This window comes from Acinonyx jubatus, chromosome B1 (genome assembly GCF_027475565.1).
Source record: "Acinonyx jubatus isolate Ajub_Pintada_27869175 chromosome B1, VMU_Ajub_asm_v1.0, whole genome shotgun sequence".
NCBI lineage: Eukaryota > Metazoa > Chordata > Mammalia > Carnivora > Felidae > Acinonyx > Acinonyx jubatus.
Genome location: NC_069382.1, coordinates 108,635,157 through 108,659,593, shown reverse-complemented (window position 1 = coordinate 108,659,593; position 24,437 = coordinate 108,635,157). Strand labels below are relative to the sequence as shown.

At 40.4% G+C, this 24,437-nt stretch overlaps 1 protein-coding gene and 1 long non-coding RNA gene across 14 annotated transcripts in view; one reads left to right on the top strand and one right to left on the bottom strand.

Annotated features, from left to right (window-relative positions):
- The window catches only part of ALPK1 (alpha kinase 1), a 134,262-nt gene that overhangs the window by 72,030 nt on the left and 37,795 nt on the right, over positions 1–24,437 (top strand). The gene's annotated exons all lie outside the window — the stretch shown is intronic.
- Positions 1,647–7,293, bottom strand: LOC128314487 (uncharacterized). The gene is made up of 3 exons (XR_008296190.1): positions 6,647–7,293; positions 4,485–4,737; positions 1,647–2,800 (listed from the first exon to the last, which is right to left on the bottom strand). It is a non-coding gene; the product is annotated as an uncharacterized LOC128314487 (long non-coding RNA).

Sequence of the window (24,437 nt, the reverse complement as noted above, 5' to 3'; positions counted from 1 at the left end):
GAGGCCTCACAGCAGTAGCACTAGAAACTTGTGGGATATTCAGATGCTTGGGCCCCACCCAAGACTTACCAAATCGAAAACTCTGGGCCTGGCAATAAGCATAGACAAGCCCTCCAGAAGATTCTCACGCATGCTAGAGCTTGAGAACCAACGTTCTAAAGAAAAGAGGAGGAAAGTCAGAGAGCCTGACCAGGGATGTGAGGGGAGAAGGAACAAGGTAAGGGGTAAAAGGAGACTCCAATGTGAAGTTTCCAGGAGACCAACCGTAAAAGCAATCTCCTTCCCATTAATTCCAGGAACTTGTTTAAACTTGGGCCAGTTCTTGAAAAGCCATAGTTGCTTCACCTGCTTGGGAAGCCTTGTGTGATTCAGCCGCTGGTGGCATAGAACGTTCAAGGCTTCCAAGGAAGGTGAGAACATGACCTCTTCTTTGACCTTTGGGGCTTAGAAAGTTCCTCTGAACTCCAAACATAGGCTGAGAGAGGGAGACACATCACACCATGACAACCAGGGTTTTACTCCTCTTGGTCCATCCCGCAATCACCAGATCCCCCTCACCGCATGCAAAGCTGTTAGTGACTCTAGATGAAAAACTCAAGATGGTATTTTAAAAACTGGGTCTTGCTGCATTTGGGGGCTAACGTGAGTTGGCAGACAAGGTGTTCATAGTTGTTAGACTGTATTTATTCCTTCTACTTTCCCTCTACATACTGCACGGATGTCACAGTTGGGAAAATAGGGACATACAGAATTTAAGACATTTGTGCCCGGCTCACGAGATCACTAGTGGCAGCTCTGAGAATCTGTCCATTAGGCTTCTTTAGTCCCTGATGTATTTAACCTGGGAGCTTTTTGAACTCTGAGCATCATTTTCTTTCGCTTCCCCAGCAAGCTATAAATTAAGTAACCACACCTCCTAAAGACTCTTAGGATGCTTTCCTATTGTGTCAGACCCCAAGTGCACAATTACTAAACCACTCTGTTTTGTAAATACAGAGCACTATAGCACTCTGTGAACTCATGCTACTTTCGATATCTTAGCTTGCCAAAAGTATCCCGAGTGAATTCCATGATTTGTTTTTGTCCCATTATCTGTTGGTTTCAATATTATTCTTACTGAAGCGGGCTGGCCATGTTTTAATAATCAATTCATTACGAGATTCTCTTCTTTACATAAAAAATTGGTTAAAGGCTGCTGAGTTTTCTGTTCAGCCAAGTTATGTCTTCTTACGCTTTTTCCACAAATCTAAACTTGCCATGATTTCTTTGCCTTGAAATGAATCCTTCCCATAAAGTTTCCCCTCCATTTTTAAAATTAACATTACACTTAGAGTCTAGCCACTGTTAAGTTTAATTTAATTTAAGTTAATTCCACAAATAACATATCAAAGTTAAGCACAGAATTATGCTGAGTGCCTGAGTTAGTGAAATTAAGGGTCATTTATAATGTTACTCTCTTAGGCTAAACTTAATCAAGAAAAATTATATGTGTTTTATGCTTTGCTTTCTGTTCTCCACAGCCTCTCCCATTTCCTCCCTCCCCACACGCTCCCCCCCACCCCGCCTCCTCCTTCCCCACCCCCAACCTTTTCTCCTTTGGTGTGTGGCCACAGACAGAAATTTATGGCAGGGGCCAACCTCCTTTACACTCCACACAAAGCTTGCTGACTTGAGAGAGTTTGTTCGCTCTCTCCCAGAAAAAACACCTGCAGCACACTCCCCAAGAAACCTGGTGAGATGGGAGATTAATGTGGCTGTAATAGCTGGGCAGTGTTTTTGGTATTATGCCCTCTCCCCAGGTAGATGGGTCTTTTCCGAGATGATACCAATTATTTATTGCTGAAACATCTGTTGATAACTGCAGCTGCCCTTGTGAAACAAAGCCTATCACGGGGTCACAGGCTATAGGGACCTAAAATCCTACCTCATGCTAGTTTTAGACTATTCAATAACACCCTCAAGTCCATGGGTTACCATCATCTTTAATGTCTCATCATGCCATAGAAAATACTTTGTAAACACTGCACTGCCCTGCCCTACAGGCTTTGAAGTATTATTTCATCTCCATTGGTAATTTATATTCCAGTGCCATTGTGCTGTGGGAAAAAGAGGGGGAACCTTTTTTGTTTTCCATTTAATTGTATATCGCCTGACACTTTGACCTGTATTATTAGTATTAGTCAGAAAAAGGATTTTCTCCCTCTCTTATTTAAAAATAAAATTTCAAGGGAAAGTGAGCGCTCCTTCAGCTCTTTTCACTCAAAACAATGTTTACACTCTAAGAGGAAAAGATGAAAAGCACAAGCAATTTTTTTCAAGTGTCGGAGAAGGGCATTTCAGTTTTTGAAAGAGAACAGTAAAGCCCTTATAAATATCATTCAGCAAAACCTTTGATGGATTTTTTTTTTTCCCAAATAGTATTGAAGGCATTTACCATTAGCTTCTGTTTAGCTTGGTTTTGGGCAGGCACAGTAGCGTTCTTACTAGTAAAACTCCCCTTGCTTCTGAGATGCCAGGGAATGAAGGCACCGGCCTCTGTGTAGATGCCACCTTTTGTAACTTTTCCAGTAACTTTTACACTTCTAAAAAGGATGCTTTCTGCACAAATAAAGAAAATATGAAAACAAAACTTTTAAAAAGGAGATTAAGGACATGTTTGGATTCGCATGTCTGTCACAGTTGAGAGCAGGCTGGGTTGCCGGGCTAAGAGAAGTTGCTGGACAGGCCCTGCTTTTGAGCCTTCCTGCAGATTTGGGCATCCTGATCTTGGCAAGGATCTGGCCTCTCCTCAGCCCTGTTTCTGTGGAGAAAGGGAACTTAAGTTTAGTGGGGTGTCTCTGCAAAGAGATATGGGGTAATTTTTAGAGGTTGGCTAGAGTAAGGTGCAAGGAGATAAAGCAGTCTCAAAATGAGGATTTTTTTCCCCATTTTCTCTTTAACTGTATAACCATGAAAATGGATAATATGATAACTTTTATTCCACAATTTTTTTGGAAATATCTGTGCTACCAGTAATTTGAAGAGAGACTACATAAATAAGTAGTTGTTTTCTTATGTGATCTTGGGTGAAAAAGCTTTGTGGATGAACAAAGTTTGATAGATTTAACTTCCAGAATATTTATATGTCTGCAGATAATCTTGTTGCCTTTAACTTGTTATTGTTTTTTTTTTTAATTTTTTTTAACGTTTATTTATTTTTGAGACAGAGAGAGACAGAGCATGAATGGGGGATGGTCAGAGAGAGAGGGAAACACAGAATCTGAAACAGGCTCCAGGCTCTGAGCGGTCAGCACAGAGCCCGACGCGGGGCTTGAACTCACGGACCGCAAGATCATGACCTGAGCCGAAGTCGACTGCTTAACCAACTGAGCCACCCAGGCGCCCCGATATTATTATTTTTAAACTACTTAAAGTACTAAGAGGTCAAAAATTAAAACATAAATAGGAGCTCCTGAGTGGTTCAGTTGGTTGAGCATCTGACTTCAGCTCAGGTCATGATCTCACAGTTCATGAATTCTAGCCCTGCATCAGGTAAGCTGCTGTCAGCACAGAGCCCACTTTGGATCCTGTCACCCTCTCTCTCTGCCACTCCGCTGCTGGCGTTCTTTATCACAAAAATAAATAAGCATTTAGAAAATATATAAAAAAATTAAAACATAAATGAAAATGAATAAAGATAAGAGTTGTTCATTACAATATTATGGGGAAAGGTTTTTAAAATGGCTAGTGTGATTAACCTAAGAGCAGAGAGGACAGGAATAGTATTTAGCAAAAGATGACTATAAATGTATTAGGAAATGAAAAGTCAAGTTCAAAAAAGATACATTGTGTGAGGACTAGGTAAGGTGAGATGCTATCCCTGAAAGCAATAAAATTCTTCTCCATGAATAAGCTCTGGGTTTAAGAAGTTCTTAAAACTAATTTTAAAACATTTATTTCAGGTGTCAGTTTTCATATTAATAATAGAGAATTCTTGGCTTAGATCATGATTCAGGTCATGATCTCACAGTTCATGGGTTCGAGCCCCACATCAGGCTCTGTGCTGACAGCCCAGAGCCTGGAGCCTGCTTTGGGTTCTTTGTCTCCCCTCTCTCTCTGCTCCTCCCCTGCTCATGCCCTGTCTCTCTCTGTCTCTCAAAAATGAATCAATGTTTAAAAAATATTTTTAAAAAATAGAGAATTCAAAAGCAGTAATAGGTAATTTTTGGATTATGATTCTTTCAACAAGTGATTTTTTCAAATGAAGTTTCATCTTCAACTATGTGCCTTGGGGTTTTAATAGTGGAGATCTTTTTCATTAAGATGCAAAAGGCAAAATGAATGCAAGCTGCATATTCATTCATTTACTCAGGAAAACTTTATTATAGAGTATTAACATGTGCCACACATTTGATATATTGAACACTGAAAGAAAGGCAAAGGAAGTGGAAGACCTAGTTTATGTCCTGGAAAAACCACCAGAATGAGGAGATGGGTCAACCAACCTTTGTCAAAAGCCCTGCTTGTTGGAACAGTTCCTCCCATTTGTCGATCACTTAATATGTGGCAGGTGCTCGATACATATTCTTCTGATTCTTACAGGCTCGGCCATATGACCTGTCTTAGCCAATGAAATGTGATTAGAAGTAACATATGCCAGTTCCAAGCAGAAGCTTTATAAGCCATTGTGTAGTTCTACCACTGGAAGTCTTCCTTTGCCTCATGAACAGGATCATGGCTACTCCCTCAGCCTGGCTTCTGAAAAGGGCAAAATACATGGAGCAGAGTCTCAGAGTTAGAGCCAAACTGCAGCCAATTCTAAATATGAACAACAACCAAGTAACTTTGTTGTTAAAGGTACTGAAATTTGGGGGTTATCACAGTCTTACCAAGTGATATAGGTTGATTTGTCCCCCACCAAACGCATTGAAGTCCTAACCCTCAGTGCCTCCAAGTACAATTTTATTTGAAAATAGGGCCATTGCAGATGTAATTAGTTAAGATGAGGTTATACTGCAGTAGAGTGAGCCCTCAGTCCAATCTGACTAGTGTTCTTATAAGAGGAAGGCCATGGGAAGACACAGAGATACAGAGAGAATGCCATGTGAGGACAGCAGCAGAGGTTGGGTTTTGCAGCCATCGGCCAAGGAATGCCCAGGGCTTCTGGCAACACCAGAAGCTGAGAGAGTGGCATGCAACCTTAGAGAGAGTGTGTCCTGCTGACAACCTGATTTTGGACTTCTAGCCTTGAGAACTTTGAAACAATACATCTTCGTTGCTTTAAACCACACAGTTTGTGGTGCTTTGTTATGGCGGCCACCAGAAACTAATACACTAAAGGAAAGCTGGCTAATGTACATGTGGAAGATAATGCAATAAAAAAACTCTCAAATGACCTCAAGATTCTTAGTATGTGGTCCTATGCCTCTATAGAGAAGAAGGCAAAATATACCACAGTCCACAATCAAGAACAGAATTTGTTCAAAAGGGCATTTCAACAAAAATGGTTTCTAAAAGAAAAAAAAAGTAGAGTAGGGTATTTACTATATTATTTCATCCTTAAACGTGGCTGGAGAAAACAGATTGGAAAAAGCCAATCACTCTTTCTATTTCATTCAGTTTCGGGGCTATAGAGCAGTCAACAGTCCACTAACCATCTCTATTTGGATGTCCCAGATATCTCAAGTCCCCTAGGGCCCAAACTGGCTCATCATCTCCCCACTTTTGCTCGCTCCGTCCACCCCATTGTCTCTTCCTCCAGTGATCACAATATCAGTAAATGGTATCATGAACCTCCCAGTTACCCAAGTCAAGACCTAGGAATCATCTTTAATTCTATCTTCCCATCAACCCTCATGTCGTTTTAATTATCAAGTCCCACCGTTACCTCATAAATATCTCTCAAATATATCTTCCTTTCTCCAACCCTACTGCAACTGTGCTGGTTCAGACCATGACACCTCCTTCCCAGATTATATCCAACCCTTCCCCTACCTCTAGTCATGTCCCCTGTATAAACAAGAATAGTAAGGTTAGGCTGCAGAAAAAGCAATGCCAAAACTTAAAGCAATAAAGGTTTGATTTTTCATGTCTCTATATGTCCATCTGAGGGGGGAAAAGAGAGCTCTGCTTCATGTCACTCCCCTCAGGGACCCAGCTTGATGGAATACCTACCATTTAGAATATTGCTAGTTACCATGGCAGGAGGAAAAGGAAATGATGAATTGCACAGTGGCTCTACATACGTGCATACAGAAATGACCATAGGTCACAGTAAGCGATGCACTCACAACTCACGTCAAGAAGGCTGGAAAACACCATTCTACCATGTGCTCAGGAGGGGAAGACACAGAAATAGATTGGCAGGTAGTACTCATTATCACCATGACCCACCAGCTTTACTCTACACTGCAACCAAAACCATCTTTCTAAGATGGCAATCCGCTACTTCCTCTGGCTTAAATCTCTGGGGGAAATCTCAGTTAATTTGAAAACAAGAACTCTTTTAAACTGTACATCTTACAAAAGTACCTAATACTAATCCTGAACAACAAAATCTACATAAATTTGGATGAGCATTTCCATGAAAGTGGTGGGATTTTACTATTATTTACTTGACTTCTATTCTTTATACATTTTTTTATTCTTCACCATAAACATCTCTTACCATTATGAAAAAGGCAGGAGAGAGAGAGAGAGAAGAGTATCTGTTGATCAGTCCCCTTTAGATCCAGATCAGGTCAAGGGCACCTGGGTGGCTCAGTCGGTTAAATCCAGATCAGGTCAAATGTTCAGAAAAACTTAAGTAAGGGTAGTAAGGTTATGCTGCACCACTTCTCTCACACCAAGTACAGATACGGAATTGCTTCTATCTTAACAATGAACAAGCTAAGGTGATTAATTAAGTGACTCGGACAAGGCATCTTTTGCCGATAAAGGAAGGATTTGAAATTGCAACGTTCTTATTTCTGAATCTTCTCTTCCCATTTAATGGCCTGCCATAAGCTAAGTATCATTCTTCTCCTGTTATGTTTTTGGAGATTATTTTAGCACACAGCTGTGTACCCACACATACACACATATGGAAAATATATGTGTATATATCTACATAATTGGTATGCATGAATACAATTTCTTTCTTTCTTTTTTTTTTTCCAAGAGAGTACATGTGTGAGTGCAGGAGGGGCAGGGGGAGAGGGAGAGAGAAAATCTTAAGCAGGCTCGACATGGGGCCCAAAGCAGGGCTGGATCTCACAACCAACCGTGAGATCTTGACCTGAGCTGAAATCAAGAGTCAACCGTTCAACCTACTGAGCCACCCAGGCGCCCCAATACAAGTTCTTTCTTTATCAAATGATAGAACATTGAAGCTGGAGGGAAATTTAGAGATCATTTCTTTCAAGCTCATCATTTGGTCAGTGGGGAACTTAAACCCAGAGAGAGAAAGAGGTGGCTCACCATAAGTCACAGACCCCATCAGCAAGAGCCACAGGATATGACACCCAGGTCCCTGAATCTCCCTGAATCTGCACACCCCCATACTTCACACGGGCCTGTGGTAGAACTGGACCAGCCTTTCCTTGCCGCCTTCCTACCCTTTCTGCTGCCCTATAATCTGCCTTGGGCTCCCTCTGCTAACGTCATGGGACTTTTTTACTTAGAGCAGAATTAATTAAGACAGAAATTTTATAATTTCCTATTATCAACACTTAAAACCTTAGCTTCATCTGCTGAACCTCATAGTTCTTCTTTGGAAAAGCAACCAGACAAAATGTTCAGATTCATCAAAAATAAATTGCATTCAATAAGTGAAAATTAGGCACCCAGAGAATGGAGTCCTTAAAAGACAAATATTAGCCCCAAGGCCTATGAAGTTTCAGACTTTAAGATAGAGTCTGATTAAAATCACCAAAGATTTAAACCCTGCTCTAAAACTGTGCCAAAAACCGCCCCTTTTAATACGGTACTTTCAAGTTTTAAATTAAAACGATGACTTGTTTTTAAAATTCTACCAACAAAACTTCAGCTGCCACAGAATCGGGCATGCGAGTTATCCCTTTGATGAGGGCTAACCCTATGGCATGAGCTTCATGTCTCCCCATAATGAAACCGCAAGGCTGAGCCAAGTCTTGGAAGAGTTGATCCAAATAAGATGAGCAGACAGAGCAGCCAAGTTCAAAATGCAGGAAATTAACACGTTGCAGTCCCCGGGAAGACAGAAGAAAGCAGTGACCTTCAGAAAAGGATAAATCCTGGGGGGGTGTTTATTCAGTCCTGTCAGCAAGTAAGAATAACATCACCTCCTAAATCTTATAGGTGAAAAAACTAAGGAGCTTACAGATATCATCTCTAAAAATACATCTCCCTGTATCTGACATGGATTCTATTAGCTCAAACAATATGAAAATATCGTCTTTGTATGTCAACAAACATCAAACCGTGGCAGTTTCATAGGATTCAATCTGATATGTTCACAACATACAATCTTGAGAAAAACCCTCAAAAGTAAATTTGATTATGCCCATTTTGCAGATGAGGTGATTGGTTCAGGGAGCTCAAGAGACTCTCCTAAACTATATTACCGAGTGTGGCTAGGCTGAGATATAATCCAGACCTCCCCACGTGCCGCCTCCCTCTGCCTGCCATCATCCTATCATGATGTGAAATCATCTACCCAGCTTATTAAACCAACTTGCCTCACTCTCAAGGGCAGACACCATAAATTTTTAAGCTCAACAAATTTCGCAGATATTTGGGATTAGCCCTTTCTTTTTTAGGCTATATTGGTACAGCACCGAAGAAAAACTTACGTTATCCCGCTGATGAGTATATTCTGCATCAGTTGCCTTTGATTTTTGTTGTTGTTGTTGCCCACCCCATCAGGAAAAACATTTTAGCAGGCACCCTGATATACATGTAATTTTTCTTTCTTTTTTTATATATTTTTTAATGTTTATATTTTTTTGACAAAGAGACAGAGTGTGAGCGGGGGAGGGGCAGAGAGAGAGGGAGATACAGAACCCGAAACAGGCTCCAGGCTCCGAGCTGTCAGCACAGAGGCCGACGCGGGGCTGGAACCCACGAACCGTGAGATCATGACCTGAGCCGAAGTCAGACTCTTAACCGACTGAGCCACCCAGGCGTCCCCGTTTAATTTTTCATTTAATAAGTTATATGCACGTACTATGCATATGTATATATATTTCTATAGAATGGAAACTTAAGAACAACACAAAGATTAAATGACCACTTTAGAATAATTTTTTAAATTACATTATTGGCATGAGAACTTCTTGTTCAATTTAAAATTATAATCGAATATGTTTAATTAGATGTTATGTTTAACATCTTAGCACTGTGCCTTGAAGATATGGGTAGGATAGGGTTTTTTTAACACTTAGTTTTTTTAATGGCTGTCATAGTTGAAAAACCTTATGCTTCCAACATAAGCAGATCCAAATAAAAGAGGTCAGCTAATCCATACTACCCATATTTCAATCCATCCATGAATCCTGAAACATCATGTGCTGAAATTCAGCTGCAAATTTCCACATTTTGCAAGTTAATCAGAAGATACTATTTTTTTTTCACAAAGGATGTAAAAGCTCTTCATGCAGAAGATTTTTAAACAGGTTAAAAATTTCCCATTTGTGTGAGTTATCTTTACGTGATGCTTTATTTGGTATGAAGATCACAATGATGAAAACATTTCCAGCCCTCATGATCTGAAAAACATTTTCAAAATACCTTTTGGATAGCATACTGTTGTCAGCCACTTATCACAGGAAAGGAAATTTTGGAGAACTTGTCTGTTTATAAAAAATCTAAACCCTGTAAAGTTGACAATTCTTTAAAGAACTTTGCCTTGAGATGTTTATAATCTTTCTCCCTCTTATTATGAGTTATTTCAAAGCAGCCGTGATTTATAATACTATCATCTGTCAATCTACTTAACCAGATATGTAGAAACTGCAATACAAGCAACTGAAAATTGAGTTCAGAGTTCTCATTGTTGGCCCCTCCAAGATGAGGGCTTCCTCAGGTAACATCTGTACTAAGTGGCCATCTGACACACAGGCAAAGTAAGGAGCTGGTGTCCATCTACTTTTTAAAATGTCAGTGAAGCTTAATTTCTTTCTTACTGGTAAACTTCAGAGGAGTCTTTTTGAATTGTCTTTCTGTTTTAAGAACAGAGAGACTGTGTACGGCCATACCACCCTGAACGTGCCTGATCTCATCTGATCTCGGAAGCTAAGCAGTGTCGGGGCTGGTTAGTACTTGGATGGGAGAACTGAGACAGTGATTCCACAGATCTACTCCCCATCCACTCTCAAAATAATGAGTTCCTATTTACTGAGCATCTAGTATGGAGCATTTTACATACGTTCTCTTTAATTTTCTCAGTAATCTGTACAGTATTATTATCTTAATATATAAGAAGTTGAAACTAAAAAGTTAAAAAAAGTTACCCCAAAGGGGTAGTGCCTCAGTACAATCAAAGCCCCCTTTTTTTTGCACTGTCCTGCAGTGTCTCCCTGTAGCAACTGCTATGACTAGCTTCCTCATGAGAATAGCCTCAACAAGTTGGCTCCTTTTTCTCTATATGTGTACAATCTGTCACATTTTGGAAGTATTACCAACTCAGTCATGGAACTTTGTATATTTATTCACCATTAAAGACTAGAAGCAAAATATGTTTCTTTCATGGACATTGAAAACATCATAGTAGGCGTAAATTATTCCCACTGGCACTGTATAACAATTAGAAATCTCTGGGCTTTCGGGAATCATTGTCAGGTAGAACCTTAAAAGGGCTTGCTTAGAGGTCATACTCTTAACATTCTTTCTCAATAGCTCTCTCATTTTATTACTTTGTGCATAAGACTGTGGACAGCTTCCCTTCACTCTTTGTATAAGGCCATATCTTTGCCTAATATGCTTAAAATGCACCTTACTTATACCCGTTTAAGACTTTAATGGCTTATGCCAGAGATTACAAACATTGTTTAATGAGCTGACTGAATCAAGATTATCTGGGTGAGTTTGGGTTGGGGGATGGAAAGAAGGGCAGCTTCTTTAAAATATAACAGGAGATTCTTTATTTTTTTTTTTAATGTTTATTTATTTTTGAGAGAGAGACGGAGCCTGAGCAGGGGAGGGGCAGAGAGAGGGAGAGAGAGAGAGAGAGAGAGAATCCAAAGCAGGCTCCAGGCTCTGAGCTGTGAGCGCAGAGCCCAATGCAGGGCTCAAACTCACAAACTGTGAGATCATGAGCTGAGCTGAAGTCGGACGCTTAACCAACTGAGCCACCCAGGCACCTCTAACCTGGAGATCCTGATTTAGATCTCTATTGAGACCCAAGAACTTGTATTAATAAAACATCACTATTGATTCTAATGTACAACCTGGTTGAAGTACCACTATTTTACTCCCCTTTTTCAGTATCTTATTTGTCATTAATAACATTTTCTGTAATTGAATCATATTTTAAATAGATTATAGACGTTCATTATTTAAGAATATTATAGTGAATCATGAAGACTACCTCGTGTAATGCATAACCATTCCTTAGGTTGACATTTCCTAGTATAGTAATCTGAGATTTTTTTCCTTAATGAGGTTTTATTAAAGCAAGGCTAACCCATACTGATTGGACATTTATTTCTGCTGTGCTTATGTGAATGTGATTCCCTTGGACTATAGGACTCTAAAGTGACAGGTGAGTCCATTTGTTTCTCTAAGTATGCATAGCTGTTAAAATTACAACAGGACAAGTAAGCTCTTAATCCTTTCACTGATAATTAATAGTTTTTAAGAACCAGTAGAAAGCCCTAAGGGAAATGAGGTCCAAACAGTTCTTTTTGTGCTATACACCGCTACTCTTCTAGCATATGTTTTTGGTAACAATAACAATGACAATCTTGATAAAATTAAGACAGTATAGGTAGGGGGTAAGGAAGCTGACTTGGTAGCTAGACTGCGTGGGTTTGAATCCAAGAGCTGCCCCTTATTAGCTTTGTCATCATGGGCAACCTATGTAAACAGCATCTACAATGATAGTAATAACAGTACCTACTTCATAGATTGTTTGGAGGATTAAGTGAGTGGATAACATGGAATGTTTAGAATTGTGCCTAGCATTCAATAAATGGTAGCTATTATTATACTTAAGCTAATTGACAAAAGGACATGGCTTAGGGCCAGATATGAGATTTTTATAGTTATGAGGCAAGACAGAAACTCAAGGGAAACAAAAGCAAACATAAACAATTGAGACTACATCAAAATGAAAAGATTTTGCACAGCAAAGGAAACCATCAACAAAACATAAAGACAACCTACTCAATGAGAAAAGATATTTGCAAGGGTTAATATACAAAATATACAAAGAACTTATACAATGCAACACCAGAAGAAAAAGTAGTCTGATTAAAAATGGAAAAATAAATGGGCAGGGGACCTGAATAGACATTTTTTTCTAAAGAAGATATACTAACAGCCAATAGACACATGAAAATATTCTCAACATCACTAATCATCATGGAAATGCAAACCAAAACCATAATGAGATATCCACTTACATTTGTCAGAATGGCTAAAATAAAAAAGACAAGAAATAACAAGTGTTGGCAAGGATATGCAGAAAAAAGGAACTCTCACACTGTTGGTGGGAATGTAAATTGGTACAACCACAGTATGGAAGTTTCTCAAAAAGTTAAAAATAGAAATACCATGTGATCGAATAATTCAACTACTGAGTATTTATCCAAAGAAATTGAAACACTAATTCAAAAAGATATATGCACCCCTATGTTTATTGCAGCATTATTTACAATAGCCGAGATATGGAAGCAACCTAAATGTCTGTCAATAGACCAATGGATAAAGAAGATGCAGGGTGTGTGTGTGTGTGTGTGTGTGTGTGTGTGTGTGTGTGTGTATGTGTTTATTTATATTTATATATAATGGAATATTATTCAGCCATAAAAAGGATGAGGTTGTGCTATTTGCAACAACTTAGATGGGCCTAGAGGGTGTAATGCTAACTGAGAAAGATAAATATCATATGGTTTTACTCATATGTAGAATCTTTAAGAAAAAATAAACCAAAAAAAGGCAGAATCACACCTATAAATACAGAGAGCAGTTGGTTGCCAGAGGGGAAGAGGAGTGTGGGGATGGGAAAAATGGGTGAAGGAGAGAGGGAGACATAGGCTTTCAGTTACAGAATGAATAAGTCACAAGAATAAAAGTCACAACATAAAAAAAGGAAGCAAATATAAAATATTTTATGAATTTTTAAACCTTTTGACATTACAGTATTACCTTTAGTATTAATTTATATTTTTAAAAATACCACTTAGCTGTTAAGAAACTGAATTATCATTCAAAAAAATTCTCTGGAAGGACATATACAAAATAGATAATGTCAATCACCTTCTCAGAGGGGAGGAAGGAGCCTGGGCCCAGGGTGTCGGACTTTTCACTATATCCCCAAGTGCATTTTGAACTATGTGAATATACTACCTCCACAAAAAAATAAATGAAATGTAATTTTTAAAAAAAAAGACAGAAGCTAATATCAAATAGAGTAATCAAGACCCTAGCTGAATTTTGCTATCAAGATATCAAAAATGACTGAAATTTTTTCAGATTTATCTGTTAATGTATATAGGCAACCTTTCAAACAATGCAAAGAACTTAACATTCCAAACAATATGTTAGTGAATCTGACAGTTGAACTTCTTCATGAGTCCCTCTCCCAGTACCAGCAGTCACACACCACCACTATTAAAAAAAAAAAAAAAAAAAAAAAAAGGAGAGACAATAATGTACCTGTGGAAGAACCCCAGACTACAAAACTGATTGTCAAGCTGGCCTCTTCCTCTGCAACCATTGATGATAGCCACTGATATAGAAGAATCACAAGCAGTGATGAACCGATATTCTGGATTCTTCCCTGGAGTGCCTTAAGGGCAAAACCTGAGACTCCTTTGCTATTACCACTCACGGAACCCATTAGCTGTTAAGAGGAGTAATATCTACATGAGGTGAACACGGTTCCCAGGAAACAAAAGAACATCAGTTACAAAGGTCTTCCAGTTCCATGTTAGATAAGAACTTTTGCTTTTGACCTGACTTGGTACTCTTTGAGAAGGGAGACATCTCCTCAGGAGCCAAGGTGGTTAGGACAAGGGAGAAGAATGCATCTTCTTCATCAAATAGCTCTTCTTCTGGGGACCTATTTTTGGACTTGAACTCAATGTGTTGACGCAGATTATAATGCTAAATGTTTGGTCTAAATATTAATTTTTTTAAATTTGTTAATGTTTATTTATTTTTGAGAGAGAGGGAGAGAGACAGAGAGAGAGAGAGAGAGAGAGAGTGAATGGGGGAGGGTCAGAGAGAGAGAGAGGGAGACACAGAATCCAAAGCAGGCTCCAGCCCCTGAACTGTCAGCACAGAGCCCAACATGGGAATCAAACTCATGAATTCTGAGATCATGACCTGAGCTAATGTCAGATGCTTAACTGACTGAGCCACCCAGTCACCCCTAAATATTAAATTTTTGTTTTGTTTTGTTTTTAATTTTTTTTAACGTTTATTTATTTTTGGGACAGAGAGAGACAGAGCATGAACTGGGGAGGGGCAGAGAGAGAGGGAGACACAGAATCGGAAGCAGGCTCCAGGCTCTGAGCCATCAGCCCAGAGCCTGACGCGGGGCTCAAACTCACGGACCGTGAGATCGTGACCTGAGCTGAAGTCAGACGCTTAACTGACTGAGCCACCCAGGCAGTCCAAATTTTTGTTTTTAACTCTGACATTCATCTCTTCTGTATTTTCTAAAAACCACCCAACACATTGAGCTGGGAAATTTCATCTTCAAAATGTTTGAAGATCAGATGACACCATGTCTGTCTTTGTTAGTATTGTATATCCAATGCCTATAAGATACATCTTATATCTTAAATATTTTGTTGGGTGAATGAATAAATTCTCAGTAAATCATATGCCAAGAATCATTTGCTACATTATAAAGCTTCACGTGCAAAATTTTCCCCTATAAATGGAGTGTATTGCAATAATGAGTTCCCCTTCATTTTTGAGATTAAGCTCATGGGCCCCAAATCAGTTGAGTTCTGTCCACAGTCAAGTGTCACATCAACTAATATAGACTTTTGATTTTTCTTGTCATTTCGTTTATTTCCAGGTTAAGCACTCTCCAAGAAAATAGTTTTGCTATGATTTTAGAGATATTTTCATAGTTCAAAAAGAAGGAATAAGAATTCTAATTTCTCAGGCTTCTCTGACATTTCTTTGTCATTACATGTAACCATGACATTGGTATCAATAATAAATATTGTAGACATTTGTACATAAAGGTAGAGCCAATAGGATTTGCTGATATATTGGAAAAGAGAAGGAGAAGAGTCACAAACTTGGAGTCAAAGCTCTAAAATTTTGTCCTAAACAAATGAATGGATGATTTGTTTTACTGAGATAGAGACACCAAGAGAGAAGCAAGCAAGTATAGAAAATAAAGAGCTCTGTTTTAAATATGTTAAGTTTGAGGGGAACCTAGCTGGCTCAGTTGGTAGAACATGCAACTGTTGATCTGAGGGTCATGAGTTTGAGCCCCACATTAGGTGTGGGGCCTACTTAAGAAATAAAATAGGGATGCATGGGTTGCCTAGTTGGTTAAGTGTCTGGCTCTTGATTTCGGCTCAGGTCATGATATTAAGGTTGTAGAATAGAGCCCCATGTTGGGCTCTGTGCTGAGTGTGGAGCCTGCTTGGGATTCTCTCTCTCTCCCTCTCTCTCTCTACTCCTCCCCTGTTCTCTCTCTCTCTCTCTCAAAATAAATAAATAAACAAACATTAAAAAATTAAAAAAGAAAATAAATATGTTAAGTTTGATATACCTAACTGACAAGTTGGCTGTTATCTAGGCAATCTCATATACAAGGCTGCATTTCAGGAAGGAGACCAAGGATGGTATTCAAATTTGGGATTCACCAACAGAAATGATATTTGAGGCTATGGGAGAGTCTAAGTGAGTGCAGCTAGAGAAGAGAAGCAGCTTTAGAACTTTTAGGGCATTCAACATTCAGAGGCTGGAGAAGGATACTCCAGCAAAGTAGAGTGAAGAAAAGAAGCAATTGAGGTAGAATGAAAACCAGGAGAACGAAATGCCAGAAGTCACTTGAATAAAAAGGAGGGATTAATTGACTCAACGAAATGCTTCTAGGAGTTTGAATGAAGATTAATAAATGGTCGTTGGATTTGGAGGCTGTTGGCAACCTTGAAAAGGATGGGTTCAGTGGAGTGTTGGGGATGAAAGATATAGCTTTAAGAAAGAATGAGAAATGAGGAAGTAACGACAGTGAGTTTAGACAACTCTTGAGATTGACTGTAAACAGAGACAGAGACCATGGCATAGGAGCTGGGGAGAGATTGCCGTGGACTGAGTACTTGTATCCCCTCACCTACCCCAAATTCATATGTTGAATTCCTAACCCTTGAGGTGAAGTTTTTATGAGGTGAGGCCTATGAGAGGTGACTGAGCCATGAAGGCAGAGCCCTTATGAATGGGATTCATGCCCTTATGAAAGAGGCCCCAGGGAGACACAGAAAAAACATGGCGTCTGTGAACTAGGAAGTAGGGTCTTACCAGACACTGAATCTGCTGGCGCCTTGCTCTTTGACTTCCCCAGAATTGTGAGAAATAAATGTCTGATGTTTATAACAAGGTTTATACCACCCAGTTTATGGCATTTTATGTTATAGCAGCCTGAACTAAGACAAAGATGTACAAAGACATATGATTAAGGGAAAATTTTTTAAGATGGAAGACACTATGTCTGTATGCTGATGAGAATGATCCGGTAGAGATGAGAATGATCCGGTAGAGATGAGGAAATTAATGATGTGGAAGAGAAAAAGGGTGTTTACAGGAATCGTGTCCTAGAGCAAAGAGGGAGGGATAGAACTGAGTATATAAATGGGAGGTTGGCCTTAACCCTGGCAAAGGGACAGTAGGCAGAAACATGGGTTCCACTGCAAGAGGGTTGATAAATCCGGGTAAGACAATAAGAAAGGTCTCTTCTCATTGACTGTTTTCTCAGTGAAAGAAGAAGCCAGGTTGTCCACAGAAATCGTGGCACCTTGAGAAGAGAGCAGAAGGTGTGAGTGTAGCTGGACTGTCAGGCTGTGCTGAGGGCCAACTTCATGTTAAGGTCATAAATTCAAAGTGTCATGGTTGTGTGTTTTTCTCCAGCCACATGCAATTACTTGGGTAGAAGCTCAGGTTAGGCAGAAAAGTAGATATAATTTGGGGATTGTAAGTAGCAACAAATAACACTCATTGTCACCTCCTGTGTTCAGAGCCAACTGAAAGATAGATACAAAAGAGCAGCCTTCATTATTCTAAAATGGATAGGAGAATGTAGCTTTAGGTATTCAGACAAGTGAGTTGGTAAATTCTCTACCCCAAACTCATTTTGTTGCTGGCAAGTTCCTTCCCTTATTGTAGAACAGGGAGAAGATTTTTTTTTTAATTTTTTTATCTTTTTTTTTTTTTAATTTTTTTTTCAACGTTTTTTATTTATTTTTGGGACAGAGAGAGACAGAGCATGAACGGGGGAGGGGCAGAGAGAGAGGGAGACACAGAATCGGAAACAGGCTCCAGGCTCCGAGCCATCAGCCCAGAGCCTGACGCGGGGCTCGAACTCATGGACTGCGAGATCATGACCTGGCTGAAGTCGGACGCTTAACCGACTGCGCCACCCAGGCACCCCTTAATCTTTATTTTTTTTTGACAAAGGCAGAGAGACAGAGAGGGGAGGGACACAGAGAGAGGGAGGCATAGAATCTGAAGCAGGCTCCAGGCTCTGAGCTGTCAGCACAGAGCCCAACACGGGGCTCGAACTCACAAGCTGTGGGATCATGACCTGAGCCGAAGTCAGACGCCCAACCGACTGAGCCACCCAGGTGCCCTCCCCCCTTTTTTTTAAATTTTGTTTTAATCTTTATTTATTTTTGAGAGAGAGAGAGAGTACAAGTAGGGGAGGAACAGAGAGAGAGAGGGTGACATTGAATCTGAACGAGGCTCCAGGCTCTGTGCACAGAGCCTGATGTGGGGCTTGAACTCACGAACCATGAGTTCATGACCTGAGCTAAAGTCAGACACTCAACCGCTCAACGGACTGAGCCACCCAGGCACCCCGAACAGGGAGGAAGTTTTGAAGAGAAGGGAGAGGAAAGGTCTGAGCCAGGTATGCCCCCTCCCATCAGATAACTCATTCCACCTTTAGCAAGAGAAGGAATTGAGGGATGAGGAAAGTGGCTAACAGTCAGGCTACCCCAGGGATTTGCAGCTCTGCCTGCACATTGAATCACCTGGGGATATTAAAAGAAATCAATGCCTGCATACAATTCCCAGAGAGTTCAATTTAACTGGTCTGGGGCGCCATCTAGACATCTGAACTTTTTAAAGTTCCCCTAAGAGATTTTGTTTTTGAGAGAGAGTGCAAGAGGAGAGGGGCAGAGAGAGAGGGGGCTCCACACTAACAGCAGTAAGCCTGATGTGGGGACCGAACTCACGAATCCCAAGATCATGACCTGAGTCAAAGTCGAAGGCTCAACCGACTGAGCCACTCAGGAGCCCCTCCCTTAAGTGATTTTAATGTGAGGCCAACATTTTTCCTTAACAATAAATATAGTTGGAATTGCCAGATTTATGTGACAGAAGCAGAAAGTGACAAAGGCATCAGGAATGGGTTTTTTTAAGTCATTACTTGGATGCACTGTGGGAATTTAAACTTTTTTAATGTTTATTATTTATTTTAGAGAGAGAGAGTGCAAACAGGGGAGGGGCAGAGAAAGAGGGAGACACAAAATCTGAAGCAGGCTCCAGGCTTTGAGCTGTCACCACAGAGCCCGATGCAGGGCTTGAACTCGCAAACTGTGAGATCACGACCTGAGCCAAAGTTGGTGGCTTAAATGATTGAGCCACCCAGGTGCCCCAATGCACCGCAGGAATTTAAAGAGTCAAGCGAGAACATGAGGGGATTGGTTACACATCAATAGTAGGGGTCAATGGATTGTGTGGATGTCCCTGAAGGGTTGCAGAATTGTTGGAGTTGAGCTACTGAGAAAGGCAGTTAGAATAGTAAATATCAGAGAATCAAATGGTTAAGTTGAGATTCCAACTGGGCTGTTATCAAAATTTTAAGTTCTAGGCTATGACTGACCATGGGAGTCATGAGTATCATAGTCATAGGGACTAAGGCTTGGTGTAGAGCAAGATCACTGGAGATAAAGAGGCTGTGGCAAGAGAGATCAGTGTGCTAAGTGAATCATCGATGTGGATTTTGAAATGACCAGTGGTGACTGGAGTGATAGTGGCCATCACAACCTAGAAGAGACTAAGGCATGCAGGTCCCTGGTTCTCAGGGATCATGAGATTCACTAGGATCCTGGGCAAGTGGTCATCTGTTTTGAAACTGCTTTCTTTTTCTTCTAAAAGAAACTCCATCTATGGTAGATATGGTAGATATGAGGTAGATATGAGGTAGATATGAAGGAGAGAGGATGAAAAGCAGGGAGAGATGATTGAAAATGCTGTCTTTAGGTATATAGAGAAAAAGATATGCAACTATTTTCCAAAAAGGACTTGCATGTTCTACTGGTAAAATGAAAGAAGATCAGTGAAATGTTAACCAGCCTTGGGCATAAACCTTAGGAAAGTTCAGTTCTTTTCCTCACTTTTCAGTGGGTGGACAAATTTAGAGCATGACATGTTTGGTCCTCCGTTGACCTTGAGTAGTCCAATTGGACAGGTTCTACTCTTACTCTGCTTTCCTTATTGATGTATAACTATGCAGGCATCATCATTTTTCATTTGTTTATTCTGATAATTCCTCACCTCAGGACATCTTCCCCCACTTTCCCCTGCCTTTTTCCAATCTCCCAATTTGCTATGCAGCAATAATTTCCCTTTCCACTATTCCTGCCAATTGCAATGCCAGATGGCTTCAGTTCTGAGTCCCCTCACCCAGCCCCCCTAGAGAACAGCTGCCATTGTCATTGCTGCAAACGCATCATGGCTTTGAACCCATAGCTGGGACCCAAACTTGATGCTCAGCATCGGGAGGGGCTAGCACTAATGCAAGGAACCATGAAAACGGCACACACTTTTCCTTGCTGCTGTTCAGCAAAAGCCCTTAGAAAAAGCTCTTTAGCATTTTTTCAATCATCTGTGTATTGAAATCTCATTGTGGAGTTTAATTCCTTTACCACCTGACTCAGCTTTCTAGCCGTGAAGTTCCCTTTGTGCCATAAACTCAATTAGAACCCCATATTTTCCATTCTGAAAACAGATGTGAAAAAACAACTGTGGGGCTGTTGCACACATGCACGCACACACGCACACACTCATTTGTAAGCCTGTCTCTAGAAATCCAGCACTCTCTTATCTACATCCACATATTTTTATTTAAACATGATCACTCAACAAGAAAAACACAAGTTGGTGGCTATTTGAACAATCTGACAGCCCTTAAGTCAGGCTCTGAAGAAAGATAAAGGAATAGAATTCCTGTTCCTTTTTTTTTCCTGGAGTTATCCTATGTTGATTCCAACAACTAAAATTCTGCTACTGTGAGATTGTCTAAAAAGATCATATTTTTGAGTGCTCTGTGATGGCAGGTCAGTCATAGGCCTACAAACCCAAACAAAAGAACCCTGAATCAAATTCCATGTAGACCAATATGCATTTCAAAGGCACTGCCCATGTAGGCAGTGGGTTAGGGTTTTTGTGTTGTTTTCTTTTTCTTTCTTTTTTGGGGAGTGGGGGTGGGGGAGGGACTCTCTTTCATGTTAATCTAATTGTGCATAACCCAGGCACATTTTACCATGTAGGGAAACTTTCTCTTTTAGTGTCCTTCCTTGCTACACACTCTGGCCTCCTTTCATTACCCTCCTCCTGAAGTCAGAGTGCTCCCGGGGCGTACATTTGGGGGAGATTCCCAGGATGGTGATGTATTCGGCGTTGCCGCTGAGGAATTTACTATCCCTTCACTTGGCAGCAAATGAAAGTGGGTATTAATTTCTCAGAGTGCTGGTAGAAATGCGAGAGAGGGGCGACAAGAATGATACCCACCTAAATCTGTATGTAGTGCACAGCATGCCGAGGTTTCAAAAGAGGGAGAGAAAAGACAATGGCAAGAAAGAAAAGATTCTCCTGAGTTGACTTCTCTGCATTTTGCATCGTTAGGTTTTGGAGAGAGATGCGAGAAGCTCAGCCCCAAACGGAGTTAAATTATGCAGCTGTGGGGATGCCAGGTCCTCCAGAATAGGATGCTTCGTTTAGATTTTCCACAATGCTATTGAAGTGCTTATTTTCCTCCTGAAGAGACACAAACAGATGCAAACTTCTGTAAACACTTTAGAAATGAATTCAGTGAGTTTGGCCTCTCAGCAGTGCTCAATAGCTGACAGAAAAATGTCTAATTAGTGCAAGTGGAAATAATAGGGCCACTTGGATTCCTTCCATCCTCCTCCAAGTCTACTTTTCCAAGGAACTCAAAGGGCCTTTGTCTGGCAGGTCACCCTCTCTCAGGCTTTTGTGCTCCAATCTATTAAGAGTAGAAGGGGGAAAAATAGATTAGGCAATGTTCTCTGCTCAAATATATGGCGTGTTCATGTGGGATGCAGAATGGGGTGTTTGCAGCATCAGTTTACAGGTGCTTGGGGAGGGATTCCTCCATTGGCGACAGCCAAAAGCAACTCGCACGTGCTGCAAAGGCTCCCTTTCAGGAACCCACTTTCCTTCACCAACTGCCATAAAGCCTGCTCATTTTCCTTTTTTTTTCTCAGTTTCTAGCAACATCACTCCTTAGAGTTGGCGAAGAGAAGAAAGAGATTAAAAGAAATTAGAGGCTTAGTTGTATTCTGAGATGAGCCTTATAGATGTTATACACATGATCGATTATTTCCTTTTCACTCTATTGAAAGTTCTGCTGACAGTTATTTTCAGAGCCGGTCTTTTCTTGTTATTTTGCCATAAGGAGAAAAGGAGTGCATGAACTGACTTCTTTTTCCTATCCCCCCCCCCCCCACACACACACACAGTATTCCCTGTCATTTATTAAGCACCCACCATGTGCCAGGCCCTGTGCTGAGCATTTGACTCACATTTCCTCTAATCCTGATACAGCACTGAAAATAAACATTATCCACATTTCACAGATGAAGTCTTTGAGACTCCGAGAGGTTAAGTAATTTGCCATTGACAAATAAATGCCAGCTAAGAAACAAATTCAGATATCTGTGGTTTCATTTCAGACATTATATATTTTTTTAATCTCTAGAAGTTTGATTTGGATCAACTTTCACATCTCCCTTGTATATTTTTAACTCTACCTAATTTTTACTCTACCTTCTGACACTTACGAAATACAGTTATAATAACTGTCATTTTGAGGTCGGTTTCTATTGATTTATTTTTCTTTGCAGTTTGGGCTTTTTTTTCATGCCTGGCAATTTTTGGCTGGATGCCAGACATTGTAAATTTTACCACATTGGATGGTGGGTATTTTGCAAGTCCATAAACACTTTTTTTCTTAATTTTTTAAGTTTTATTTATTTGCTTTGACAGGGAGGGAGAGAGAGAGAGAGAGAGCACACGCACAATCAGGGGAGGGACAGAGAGAGGGGGGGAGAGAGAATTCTAAGCAGGCTCCATGTGGTCAGTGCAGAGCCTGATGTGGGGCTCAAACTCAGGAACCCTGAGATCATGACCTGAGCCAAAATCAAGAGTCGGACACTTGACCCGCTGAGCCACCCAGGCGTCCCGCCTGTAAATATTTTCGAGGTTTGTTTTGGGACTCAGTCAAGTTAGGAAATTGCTCTTTTTCAAGCTTGCTTCTAAACTTTCAGAGTAGACCAAGAGCCACTTTACTCTAATTTTAACTCACTATTGAAGTGATGCCCTTCTGAATACTCCATGCCCTGTGGACAACAAGGTTTTCATTTCTGATTGGTGGAAATATAAGACCTACATGAAGCCTGGGGACTGTTTCCTCTAGTCCTTTTAGGTAGTTCTTTCTCCAGCTTGGTGTGGTGCCTTTCCATGAATGAGGTGTCCTGAAAACTTGAAGGACCTTTTCAGATCTCTGGACCTCTTGCTTTGTGCTCCTTTCTCTGTGAACTCTGGCCACCTTGACCTACCCAGACTCCTAGAAACTCCATCTTTCCAACACAGGAAGACCACCTCACAGAAGTCACTGCTGGAATTGCAAAGTGTCTTTGCAACTCAGTGTGAAGAAGGTCCAGCTGGAATAATTTCTAGCTAACCACCAAATCATCGTTTGCTCTCATGGCACCAACTTTAACTAGAGAATTTCAAAACAGTGACAGTGAAGACCATCTCCCATAAAGTTTCTTTTCTTTCTTTTTTTAAATACATAACAAAAACACTCTTTTCAATTGTTGTGGGGTTTTTTGTCCCTCCCCCCCCCCTTAGAATTTTCTCATCATAATAAAGGATATGGTTTCCTTAGAGCTACTCTTTGGGTTCAGTGAGTGATGAGTGTAGCCCTAGCTCCAAAGACCCAGTATCCTATGCCCAGATCAAGCACTGAGCAAAATCACCCTGATCAGACTATAAGGAGAAAGCAGAAGAAAAAGTGACCTTTTAGACATTTGAGTTCCTCAAGTGTTGGCCAAGGATATGGAGAAATTGGAACTCTGTTCACTGTTGGTGGGATTGTAAGATGGTGGAATCTCTAAGGAAACCCAGCCTGGAGCTTTCTCAAAAAATTAAAAATAGAGTTACCATATGACCCATAAATCCCACTCCTGGATATATAGCCACAATAATTGAAAGCATGGTTTTGAAGAGATATTTGTATGCCCATGTCATTAGCAGCACTGTTCACAATAGCCAACAGTTTGAAGCAACCCAAATGTCCATCAACAGATGAATGGATAAACAAGGTCTAGTACATATATACAGTGGAAAAATTCTGCCTTAAAAGGAAGGAAATCTTGTCACATACTATAACATGGATGAACCTTGAGGACATTATGCTAAATGAAGCCAGCCAGCCACAAAAGGACAAATACTGTATGATTCCAATTATTTGAAGTACCTAGAATAATCAAATTCATAGTTATAGAAAGTAAGGGAAACCTGGGTGGCTCAGTCAGTTGAACTTCTGACTTTGGTTCAGGTCATGATCTGACAGGTTCGTGAGTTTGAGCCCCGCATCAGGCTCCCTGCTGTCAGCATGGACCTTGATTCAGATCATCTGTCCCCCTTTCTCTGCCCCTCCTCTGCCTGCCTCTCTCTCTCAAAAGTGAATAAACTTAAAAAAAAAAAAAAGTAAAATGGTGGTTATACGGACTGGGTTGTGACAGGGAAGAGGAGTTGTTTAATCAGTATAGACTTTCATG